We start from the raw sequence: 13,263 nt of genomic DNA on the forward strand, positions 1-13,263 counted from the left end.
TGCGTGAATCAGAAACATTTCCATTCAATAAATGTGCAAATAAAATATGATGCACAGACTTATTGATGATTCCTACTTGTCTTTCTCTTGATAAATAGTGGGCAAAATCTGATATGTAGCGGGGGAAAAAAGAAGAAAGAATTTATCAGACGCTGGATTCGAGCCGAGTTTACGCTCGAATTTGTTTGTACATGATCTCATGCTTCTTATGAGGTGCGCCACTGAGACCGCTTAGGGTATTGCAACATTTTTCAGTTATAAACCAGACTACTTCTTTTTTAAATGCACTCAGTGCAATGTTCAGACCCAACTGTGTTAACCGTATCAGCTAAACTCCCACTCTATTTTTTTCTTTTGTTGTTAATTCCGGAGAACAAACTTGCAAATAACACCGCTTTTCTCCGGTCTACCTCCGAAAGCAGCACCTCCAATTCACATTCTGTTCAAAGTTTCTCTTTTTGCTTGATTTTGCCGTTGCTTTTTCGTTGGGTTTTGCCATTAGCATAGTCATTAGCATATTCATACGGGGGAGGAGGCAGGGAGGGGTTTTGTGCTCGTGCATGTTGCGCTCAGTTTCACGTTCATTCAGATGTACAAAAGAATATGCGTGAGATTCTGCGTATGCAGTGTTTCATACATCTGAATTTTTTTCTGCGTACGCACATTTACAGCTTCGTGCGTACGCAATGTTTTAGTAAGATTTCCACGCAAGTCTTCGTACATGAGGCCCCAGGTCTTTCTTTATGGAGTTTGCTTTGTGCACTGGTGAACTAGGGCTGTGCAATATGAAAATATAGATCATATGGCCAGTCCACTTCAGTGTTTTCTCATGCACCTGATGTCGATTTGGACTTTTTTATGAGAGTCTATTCAGTCTAGTGAAGAAAAAATATCCAAAAAACCCCGCATTACTCTACATTAAATCGTTCTCAAAATGTGTTTTTCTTCCAAACTAAGCCATAGTTTTAGTCAGAATTGTATTTTTAAGTCTTCATACATTACATTGCTAAAGTGTTTGGGACATCTGCCTTTACATGAACTTTAATGACATCCCAATCTTAATTTATAGGGTTTAATAGGCTTCAAATTTTCTGGAAAAGCTTTTCAAAAAGTTTAAGAGAGTGTTTATGGGATTTTTTGTCAATTTTTTCTAGATAAGACCGCCTAATTTACAGCCTCTGCTATAATTCATCTCAAAGGTGTATATTCGGGTTAAGGTGAGGACTTTGGGCAGGCCAGTCCACATCTTCCATATCAAACTCCTCATTCATGTCTTTTTGGAGCTTGCTTTGCGCACTGGTGAATGAAGGCTGTGCAATACGCAAATATAGATCATATGGACAAAATAAAATACCTATTGTTTTATATTATGCTCTATTGTTTATTTGACTTACTATGCTACTTTTACAAGATGTATAATAATGATGTTTATGTGAAGTTTCAGCTCAAATTAACCCACAAATCATTTTTATAAATCTTTGAAACTGACCCCTTTTAGGTTGTAATCCAAATTGTGCCATTTGGTGACTGTCGCTTTAAATTCAAATAAGATTGTGCTCTTTTCAAAAGAGGTGGAGCTACCAGTGCCTATGTGTCAGAACAAAGGCAAAAAACAATGACTTCTCATGCACCTGATGCCGATTTGGACTTTTTAAAAGAGTCTTTTCAGTCTAATGAAAATAAAAAATCCAAAAGAGCACATTAATCTACTTAACATCATTCTCAAAATGCTTTTTTTCTCCCAAACTAAGCCATAGTTTTAGTCAGAACTGTATTCTTAAGTCTTCATACCGAACATTACATTGCTAAAGTTTACATGAACTTTAATGACACGCCCATTTTAATATGTAGGGTTTAATAGGCTTCAACTTTTATGGAAAGGCTTTTCAAAAAGTTTAGGAGAGTGTTTATGGGATTTATTTGTCCATTCTTTCTAGAAGACTCGGCCTGGTTCACAGTCTCAGCTATAATTCATCCCAAAGGTGTTCATTCGGGTTAAACTCAGGACTTTGGACAGGCCAGTCCACGTCTTCAACATCAAACTTCTCATTCATGTCTTTATGGAGCTTGCTTTGCGCACTGGTGAACTGGGACTCTAGAAAATGGAAATATAGATCATGTGGTTGAAATAAAACACCTATTGTTTCATATTATGCTCTATCGTTTATATGACGTACTACGCCCCTTTTTACAAGATGTATAATAATAATGTTTATGTGACGTTTCAGCTCAAATTAACCCACAAATCATTCTTATAACTCTTTGAAACTGACCCCTTTTAGGTTGTAATCCAAAATGTGCCATTTTGGTGACTGTCGCTTTAAATTCAAAATTGCCATTTTGGTGACTGTCGCTTTAAATTCAAAATTGCCATTTCGGTGACTGTCGCTTTAAATTCAAAATTGCCATTTTGGTGACTGTCGCTTTAAATTCAAAATTGCCATTTCGGTGACTGTCGCTTTAAATTCAAAATTGCCATTTTGGTGACTGTCGCTTTAAATTCAAAATTGCCATTTTGGTGACTGTCGCTTTAAATTCAAATGAGATTGTGCTCTTTTCAGAGGGCGGAGCTTAAAGTGCCCATATGTCAGCATAGTGGCAGATTTAAAACTCTAATGACGGAGGGCTGCTTCTTTCTCAGGGCTGTTTATGCTAATGAAGCAAAGATCGTTACTTGTGGGTGGGGCTTTCCCCCTTTGATGACACGTACAAAGAGAGAATGTCAATCAAAGTGTTTCTGCTGAGTGTTTTTATGAAGCGTGATAAGAAAAAAACTGAATTGATTTACTTTTACCATTACAGGCTTGATATATTCACACACTCTTTCCACACAACTGTGTTTAAACCCCTTGTAAATGTGATTTTTGCATAATAGGTGCCCTTTAAGGAGTATAGCAGCCTGCCTAAATGTTTGCAATTCCTAATCGATCATCAGTGGAAGTGCAGTGATTTCTGTTGGTTATTTTTCTTTTACCCTATTTACCTGCAATGTCTTGCCTCACAGTGAAGCTTTTGTTAGCTGCTGCATTTCTAAAAGTCTCTCTCCAGCAAAAAAACAGGTGAATATCAAAAGCGATGCCAAGTGCAAGGTCATCATAATTGGCCCGCGTGACCTGACGGCGCACCGTGTTGAAATGCGCTCAATGCTGGGGATTCCCCGGGTCACTGAGGCCAGTATTCGGGGAGAAATGCAAACCTAATTGCTCTGTAAAGCAATAGCAGGCTGGCATGGCATAAATAGAATTTTTCCTCTTTAAAAGGTTGGTGTTGGGGAAATGGCGCTTGTTTTTTTGGCCTCCTGTTGTCCTGATGCCAGCGATAAGGTTGCTGCTGATGGAGGTATTAGTGCCCGGTGCTGCAGGAAAGACTCGGGTTCCGCAAATTCCACTTTTTTTCCCCCCTCAGTCCGAGCTTTCTTTAAGATTAATTTTGAGAGAAAGGCGGTATCCGGTAACGTCCCGGGCCGAACGCATGACCTGTCGTGTTTTTTAGGTACAGTGAGTCGCAGAAATGTTTCCAAAAGGTCGGGAATTTACCCACAATGGTTGGAAATCTACCCCTAGGTCAGGTTTAGACTCGGAAAGAGTCGCGATTTGAGACGTGTGATGTAAGAGGGACTCCGTGATGACAAAAACAGCATTCTGAGATATGTTTCCGAAAGCTAGTCTGATTACTAAATGATATCGCAAATAGTTCTGATGTCATAAAGCACGTTATGGACACGTTAACATGAAGAATGTTTTTTTTTAAATAGCTATTTGAGACCATAAACAACAAAACCAATCATAAGTGTGCAATTTTGGAAATTGAATAAATAAACATTCCATTGTCATTCAATTATTTTCTTTTCGGCGTAGTCCCTTTATTAATCAGAGGTTGCCACAGCGGAATGAACTGCCAACTTATCCAGCATATGTTTTGCACAGTGGATGCCCAGCCACAACCCAACACTGGGAAACGATCCATTGTTTGTATATTATTTGGCTGAAAAAAGGGCTATTTGAGATGTTGTCACTGTTTTAGAGCACACTAGATGTCTTTAAAGTAGTGGTCCAGAGTGTTTTAAAGGTCTGGTTGTGTTTATAAATTTTTTATTACCTGACAGTAATAGTTTTATTGCAGTGTACTTCAATAAGCAACTAATGTATGCATGCTACAGATCTTAATTCCATTTCTGTTTAGTTCAGTCGTGACTTTAGTCAGTTTACGGTAATCCAAAATTGCTGTTTGGAGCTGATGTAGGCCTACAGTTCAACACTCATGTTTACCTGAATAAACAGTTAGTAAACACAAGTACATCTTATTGAACATTGTTTATTTTCATCACCAATTATCAGAGTAGAACAGTTGCTCAAACAGTTTGTAATGCATTTTGGAAACAGGAGATGAGCCCCTGGTCTAATGCGCTACCTGGCTTGAGAAACCCGTTCTCAAAGACTTATTATTTGGGTAGCACATATTCTGAATGCCTTCGGCAGAATTCAAATGAGCCATTTTAATCTATATTAATTCCAAGATTAATCTAGATTAATCTAGGTAAAAAAAATAATCTATGCCTACCTATAATAATAACACTACTACTTAAATGGGTAGGGCGTCTTAGAATGACCAAAACAACATTTCAGATGGTTTACAGTGTGCTCAGCCGCTGGTTTGTCCATTGACGCACATTTTTATCACATGATCTCTTATAACAAAATCACATGACTTTTTTAAATTACTGAAATTTGTTGAGTAAAAGTGTTTCCATCGTAGTTTAGGCATATTTGTACTTATTAAATAAAAATTTTATCCTACGCAGTTATGCACATTTGTTTTTTTATGCGCATAATGGCGTTTCAATTAACCATTTTTTATAGACATATCCAGTGGATGGAAACGTAGCTATTGTTTCTCTTTGCATTAAGGCGTCTTACATTCAAAGATGTTGCTTATGTTCACACAGCTACATTACACAAAAACTAAAGTTTAAAAGTGTTGGTTTATCAAGCCCACTCACCTGTGTGAAGCTCACTCAGAAATGCACAATGTTTTTAGTGATATGAAGTGATTTTAAGAAAGTGTGTGGTGCATAGGGAGATGAAAGCGTGCGTTTTCTACAGTGTTTTCTATCCAATGTATAAAACATGCAACACAGGTCTCCTGTGAATATGTACCCCTGTATACATTTCTGGAGAGTGGTTATTATGTAGAGTTACATATGGCCATACCTGCCAACACTCCAGTTTTTCTGACTCCTGGAACTCCCACCCCCTCCCCATCCTCCGAAGTTTTTTTATATAGTCTGCCTAGCTTTTCGGTACAGTCCCCATGTGCATCAAAACCAACGCAACCATACCTACTCCGCCTTCTCTTATGTTCGAGCACCACACACCCCACCCCAACTCCACCCCCTTCCGGGGTCTCCTGGATTTTTTGCTCTGAATGTTGGCAGGTATGCATATGGTTGCATTGCGCCATTAAAACCAACGCTACGAGGCGTTATGATATGATGATTTTCTGCTGTTACCTGTTTGCCAGTGGACTTAAGACACGGAACCGAACCGACCACGACGATGGGTTTCAAGTACGGCAAAGAACATTTTCAGAAAGCAGATAAGACTACAGCAACGAAATAAAATAAACAGGTAAATAACAGGGTGATAATGTGGTAAAATCTACAAAAAAACGTAGCTCCTGGGATGAATTTTGCGCTCTCCAGAAATGTATACAGGAGTACATATCCACAATGAGCCTAGGTTGAAAAGTTGCCAGAGTAACTGGTGGTTCACTCCACTGTGGCGACTCCAGATGAAGCAGGGAATAGTGAGTTAGTCTACTATATTGTACTGAACTGTACTCAATGTAAATCGGTAAATGTCATGTCAGATTTCTTGTCACTCAGATCACCAGATGTTGGTAGGACATGGTGTTCTGCAAAATAAATTTTGAGCAGCAAATCTTGCCAAAATCTGAGCAAAACTCATGTCCATCCTTAGAGGGCCGAAATTCCACACCCAAGACCAAACCCCTACAAACCAAAGCAGAGACTCATCCATCCAAAGACATTCAATCCGGTGGCTATTTTTCCCTTTTATCAGACGGAAGCGCTGCCAATGGGAATGAATGGGCCATGGCGGGACAAGACAGGAAGTCTACGCATCTGGGTTTTAGCTTTCCCGGCTCTCCATGGGCGCCGCTGGTAAAATGGAGCGGCCGCTGTGGAGCAGAACAGGGTTAGACTTTTGATAATGGGAGAAAGTGGTCCTGTGTAATAGAGTTACATTGGACATGTCCCGCGCGCTGGTATTTGGGATATCAAAGGAGTCCTCTGTGCGCGCGCTAAAAGGGTTTTTCTCTTTAAAAGCGTAAATGGATAATTAACCACCGAGGATCCCTCACTAGGCCACATTATGGCCGCTTAGCTGTCTTTTCAAGGAGCACACTCGTGAGGGAAGGCTTTGAAAGCTGGTAAGGTCAGATTTACATGTGTATGTGTAAAAGGGCCCGAGGGCACACGGGACCCCCGGATTTCCCTTTTAAACATGGAGGCTGAAAGGAAGTGGCCGGGATGGAGAGGTACAGAACGTGCTTTCATGCTTGACGGAGAAAAGAAACGCTCCGCGGCACTTTACATTAGGGAGTTTACAGGCTCGCTCGGGTTTCAGGCGCATCTGAACTTACAGACCTCTGTTTGTTGTGCTGCGGGTCACGATTCACTGAGAAAGGTCCATCAAAACTGAGTTTTTAGACTTTCTTCATTATCCACAAGTGGAAATTTGACCTTTGGCTTCACTGCATAATTACATTTAACGTCATCATATAGAGTTGAAGCCTGAATTATTAGCCCTCCTGTCAGGCCCGGAGTGGGACTCCTTTTCAGCCCTGGAGTTTCAAGCCTCAGACCGGCCCACCTCAGTTCACGACTGACTATATTAAAATAAGGTCATTTCCAAATTAGTTTCTAATTACACTATCACGTCTTTTTTGAGAAAACAGCTGCTTTAGAACTTCAAATGTTCAACAACCCTAACAGTATTATATGTCTTAACAATAAAAATGAAAAAAATAAATTACTTAGACGAGGATCGAACCTGGGTCAGCGGCGTCGTAAATTAATGCGCTAACCACTGAACCACAACAGCTGTTCAATTACTGGTGACTCAGCGAGAAAATAGATAAAAAGAGTAGAGCTGCGGTAAAATCAGGAATAAAAAGGCTGTGGTCACGTAAATAAATAAATTTAAAAAGTGTGACTGCTGAGAGCAACAGATTCTGGAGCTAGGGATACCGGCCCTCGCGGCCAAAAAACGGACCGGCCCACCGGGAATTCTCCCGGTCCTCCCGATTAGCCAATCCGGGCCTGCCTCCTGTATATTTTTCCCCAATTTTTGTTTAACGGAAAGATTTTTTTCAAGACATTTCTAAACATAATAGTTTTAATAACTAATTTCTTTTATCTTTGCCATGATGACAGCACATAATACCTGACTAGATATTTTCAAGATAATAGTATTCAGCTTAAAGTGACATTTAAAGGCTTAACTAGGTTAGTTATGCAAGTTATTGTATAACGTTGTTGGAAAAAAGGAATTATTTTTTGTTACTTTTGTGCCTTTATTTTTTTATTAGAAAAATGTTCAGACTAACAACAGATTAATTGACCTTTTCTATTGTATGATACCACATCTTGACCAGACAAACTTCCTCTTTTTTACGGTGCTGCATACTTTTAGAAGGAACATGCTGACAAGAGGGACATAGAAGAACTGCTGTTTAATACAAAGTCATGTCACAAGTTGTCATGATACTTGTAGAAGTTGTGAAATATATTAAAGATGCACGTAATTGTTCAGTTCTGGTATGCAGAGAGGGGTTGCAGAAAGAGGAAGTATGTCTGGGGGTACAAGAGCCAAAGGACTGCAGAATGACTGATAAGTGACGTTACAGCAAAACTCCACCTGTTAATATCAGTTGTGTATATATATATCCTGGAGTCAGGAAATTTATGTTAGTCGAGAACCTCTTAAATATACTTCTTGTATTGCATTGGGATAACATAACCCAGAGCTCTGTCCTCCAATTATTCATTTGTATCTAATAAATTACTAATATTTTTTGGCATTGAAGAAAACTCTCTCCAGACCTTTTCTTATTGAACACGCATGGAATTGGCTTGATATTACAACAACAGTGTTTTTTCTGTAGACAGAAAAATATGAGAACAATTATTTTTTGGGGGCTTTTAATATTGACCCTAAAGGGTTTTAAATAAATAAAGAACTGCTTTTATTCTAGCCGAAATAAAGCAAATACGTATTTCTCCAAAAGAACAGATATTACAGGAAATCCTGTGAAAAAATCCTGAATCTGTTTAACATCATTTGGGAAATATTTAAAAAAGAAATCACAGAAAGGCGAATAATTTGACTTAATTTGAATGTCACAAAAGAAAAACAAGCAACACAAACACATTCAATATCACATTGAAAAAAATCGTCTTGTTTCTGGTCCAAATATCTATTTTGTCTTGAGTCTCTTTTGACCGCCTGGGATAATAAATGTTAAAATGCAAAGTTAAAAATTACCAAAACGTTTGTAGTTTTTTTTGGTATATTTTTTGGTTAATGTGCTGTTTACCTAGATAAAATTTTCAGTGCTGGACCTTTGTTTAGTAAAACTGACGAGTTTGCTTGCTAATACCTTTGTTTAGCATTGGCAAGTAATCACGGTTCATTGTTTTGACATCTTGGACAATAAAATACAGGTGAAGTCAGAACTATTTGCCCCCTTTGATTTTCTTTATAAAATATTTCCCAAATGATGTTAAACAGAGCAGGGTAATTTTCACAGTATGTCTGATAATATTTTTTCTTTTGGAGAAAGTCTTATTTGTTTTATTTCGGCTAGAAAAGAAGCAGTTTTTATTTAAAAAAAAAAAACATTTAAACATTTAAAGTCAAAATTATTAGCCCTTTTAGACTTTTTTTCCCCGATAGTCTACAGAACAAACTATCGTTATACAATAACTTGCCTAATTACCCTAACCTGCCTAGTTAACCTAATTAACCTAGTTACGCCTTTAAATGTCACTTTAAGCTGTATAGAAGTGTCTTGAAAAATATCCAGTAAAATATTATTTACTGTCTTCAAGGCAAAGATAAAATAAATCAGTTATTAGAAATGAGTTAATAAGACTATTGTTTAGAAATGTGTTCTGTACTGTACTCAAATGGCCTCCACGGTCACCAGAGCTCAATCCAATAGAGCACCTTTGGGATGAGGTGGAGATTGGCATCATGGATGTGCAGCCGACAAATCTGCAGCAACTGTGTGATTCTATCATATGGAGTGTTAAACAGAAATTGGGGAAAAAATAAACAGGGGGGCTTATAATTCTGACTTCAACTGTATATCTGTAAATTAGCAGTTTTCCATTTTTGTGATTCATGATTTATTTTTCCTATTTATTCAAGCTTTTGAATTGCATTATGGGAGCTTGGTCTTTCTTACAACAACCGTTAACCTTGAAATGTTCCAACTTTTTTTTTTCAATAATTATTTTTGGGGGGGTTTACAACTTTAATGGACAGGACAGAGAGCATTGACAGAAAGTGAGGGAAGCAGAGTGAGGGGAATCAGGCCCGGATTGGCTAATCGGGAGGACCGGGAGAATTCCCGGTGGGCCGGTCCGTTTTTTGGCCGCGAGGGCCGATGTCCCTAGCTCCAGAATCTGTTGCTTACAGCAGTCACACTTTTTAAATATATTTATCTATTTACTTGATCACAGCATTTTTATTCATTATTTTACAGCAGCTTATGATATAACTTGGATCATCTCTCTCTGAACAGCTGTTGTGGTTAGTGGCTAGCATGTTAGGTTTTGACCCTGCAGACCTGGGTTCGATCCTCGTCTATGTAATTTTTTTTTTTTCATTTTTATTGTTAAGACATATTATACTGTTAGGGTTGTTGAACATTTGAAGTTCTAAAGCAGTTGTTTTCTCAAAAAAAGACGTGATAGTGTCATTAGAAACTGAATTGGAAATGACCTTATTTTAATATAGTCAGTCGTGAACTGAGGTGGGCTGGTCTGAGGCTTGAAACTCCAGGGCTGAAAAAGAGTCCCACTCCAGCCCTGAGGGGAATGATCAGTACAGAACCTCGAGGAGGGAATCAATCTCGGGTCGCTGCAAGCACCAGAGTGCATGTGTTGATACACTAACCACTACACCATTGGTATGGACGTTTCTGAACATTTTTAATAGTTGAACGTGATATACTGTCTAAGTTGGTGTTGTATATTACGCTACAAAAACTTTGTAATAAACTGCCGGCACATTTTCTGTTCTTTTACAGACTTATTTAGATATTATTTCTTATACATTACATTATTTCAGACTACTAAAATGTCAAAAGTCACTTTGTTCAACTATAGAGTTGAATTTTCAACATCAAATGTTGACAGAGCAGAGATCAACATCCCATAATGCAACTCACAGCCATAAATAAACACTAATTAACAATAAGCAATATTTTTTTACTGTATGGCTGTATCCTGTTTTCAGAAGGAAATATATCAACACTGGAGAAACAAAGTGTTGGCATTTATCTTTAGCATGATTCGAGAGTCATGTTCAGCGTCTGTCATCAGTGCTGAAGCTCTGGTTTGTGTGTTTGGTCTTTCGGTAAATGAAGTCAAAATTTCAAAGCCGTTTCCATTGCCTTCCATCATCATGAAAAATTACGCCGCTGAAGCAGCACATACCAGACAGGATTTATCCAGAGGCTGATGGGATTGAATAGCTTTTTTTCTTAATATAAGCCTGAGTCTCACATGAGAGCTGTCTGATGATGAGGGACAATAATCAAACACTTTCGCCAGCTACACTATCGGATATTTCAGCAACTAAATCACACGATTTAAAACAACGATGATAGACTCAACAAGATGAAAATCTTTTTTAAAAGTGTCATTTGAAGAGAGAGAAGTAAAGATTTGATCTTAATTTACTCTACCTCAGATCGTCCACTTTTCTTCTGTTATTTACGATTATGAATTGCATGATTGAACATTGATCTCTGCTTTAATTTGAAGATTCAGTTTAGCATTGTGATTTTATTGACATTTTAATAGTTTGAAACAATATATACTCATCGGCCACTTTATTAGGTACACCTTACTAGTGGCGGGTTGGATCCCCTTTTGGCTTCAGAACTGCCTTAATCCTGCATGGCAGAGATTCAACAAGGTACTGGAAATATTCCTCAGAGATTTTGCTCCATATTGACATGATAGCATCACACAGTTGCTGCAGATTTGTCGGCTGCACATCCATGAAGACAATCTCCACCACATCTCAAAGGTGCTCTGTTGGATTAGGATCTGGTGACTGTTGAGGCCATTTGAGTACAGTGAACTTATTGTAATGTTTAAGAAACCAGTCTGAGATTAATCAGGCTTTATGACATGGTGCATTATCCTGCTGGAAGTAGCCATCAGAAGATGGGAAACTGTGGTCAAAATGAGATGGACATGGTTTGCAACAATACTCAGGTAGGCTGTGGCGTTGACACCATGGTCAGTTGGTACTAATGGACCCAAAGTGTGCCAATAAAATGTCCCCCACTCCATTACACCACCACCACCAGCCTGAATTGTTAATACAAGGCAGGATGGATCCATGCTTTCATGTTGTTGATGCCAAATTCTGACCCCACCATCCGAATGTGGCAACAGAAATCGAGACTCTTCAGGCCAGGCAAAGTTTATCCAATCTTCTGACAATATTGTACAGTCAAAACTAAATAAATCTTTACAAAGTTAAAGAAGGAAATGATTGGTCTATGCATAAAATGGAATATTATTATCTAAATATTACAGAATTTTATAGCTAGATATGCACATACATTTAATTTTTTTACTTTTACAGTTTATTTGTTAAAGGGGTCCTTCATTAATATCTCACTTTTCAAACTTTAGTTAGTTCTTGAGCATAAATAGCATTATTTGCAGCATCTGTTATACTGTAAGAATGAAAATAAAAATTTTAAATATGTTAGCAGTTTGTGTTTTTGATTTTTGTTGATTACTTCTGCTTTTAAATTGAATTATGGGACATTAATTATCAACTTAGTTTGTTTGTTTAAATTCAGCCCAAATAAATTGTTTACTACCACTTAACGTAGAAAAAATTAATTAAATCAAAGGAATCATCTTTGAATATTTTTTTCAGTGTTCCTTTAGCAAATTTTGTTGTTGAAAAAGTTTGAAAAGGTACCATTTAATTAATGTTTTAATCATTTAAATAGATTTTTTGGGTTAATGAGCTGAAAAACACAATGCTTAATTTTTTTTGTTGGGACAACTTATTTGTTTATGCATAATCCACGTAAATTTGTAAAAAAAAGTATTGTTAATTTAATTTTCTTATGTTGTCCCAACATAAATGGATTGTGTGGAAGCCAGCATCTTTTTGCAGTGTATAATACACCGTTTTATCATTGCAAACCTTTAAATAAATATATAAAAAAGTCACCATATTAGATGACCTGAGGGAGACTAAATGAAAAGCTGATTGTTATTTCACTGTTTTTTTTTATCCAGATGAAGTGGAATCATATTTCAGATCAAATTAAGATGCGTCTATCAGTTGCCTATAGTTTCCAAATGCCCATTACCTTGGATTATGAATTGTCAAATATGTGCAAATGAGTTTGCTGTCATCAGGCAAATTAGCAGTTTTCTTGACGGTTCTCCATTAACTTCTCAGACAGGCATTCAGAGCTGCTAATATGCAGTACTAGTGTTTCCAACTTCAGGGCTGTCGTCGTCATTAAATCACACACATTCCATGTAAAATTACATGATGCTTTTTGGAGATTATGATTGGCTGAAGGGAAATACAGTTACATTAGAATGTGTCCTATTTAATAACAGCTTAAACAAATCTAAGCAAAAATTATTTGGACCATGGTTTACAGAAGACACCCATTCATTTATTTTCCTTCCACTTAGTCCTTTTATTTATCAGGGGTCGCCACAGCAGAATGAACCGCCAACTATTCCTGCATATATTTTACACAGGGAATGCTCTTCCAGCTGCAACCTAGTACTGGGAAACACCTATACACACTCATTCACACTCAAACACAACAGAGAAGACACGATTTAGGCCTATCTATCTGTAGATAGATAGATAGATAGATAGATAGATAGATAGATAGATAGATAGATAGATAGATAGATAATGAAAGAAAAGGCCAACTTTACTCTTAAAACGA

This window comes from Danio rerio, chromosome 19 (genome assembly GCF_052040795.2).
Source record: "Danio rerio strain M-AB ecotype USA chromosome 19, GRCz13ab, whole genome shotgun sequence".
In the NCBI taxonomy this organism is placed as follows: Eukaryota; Metazoa; Chordata; class Actinopteri; order Cypriniformes; family Danionidae; genus Danio; species Danio rerio.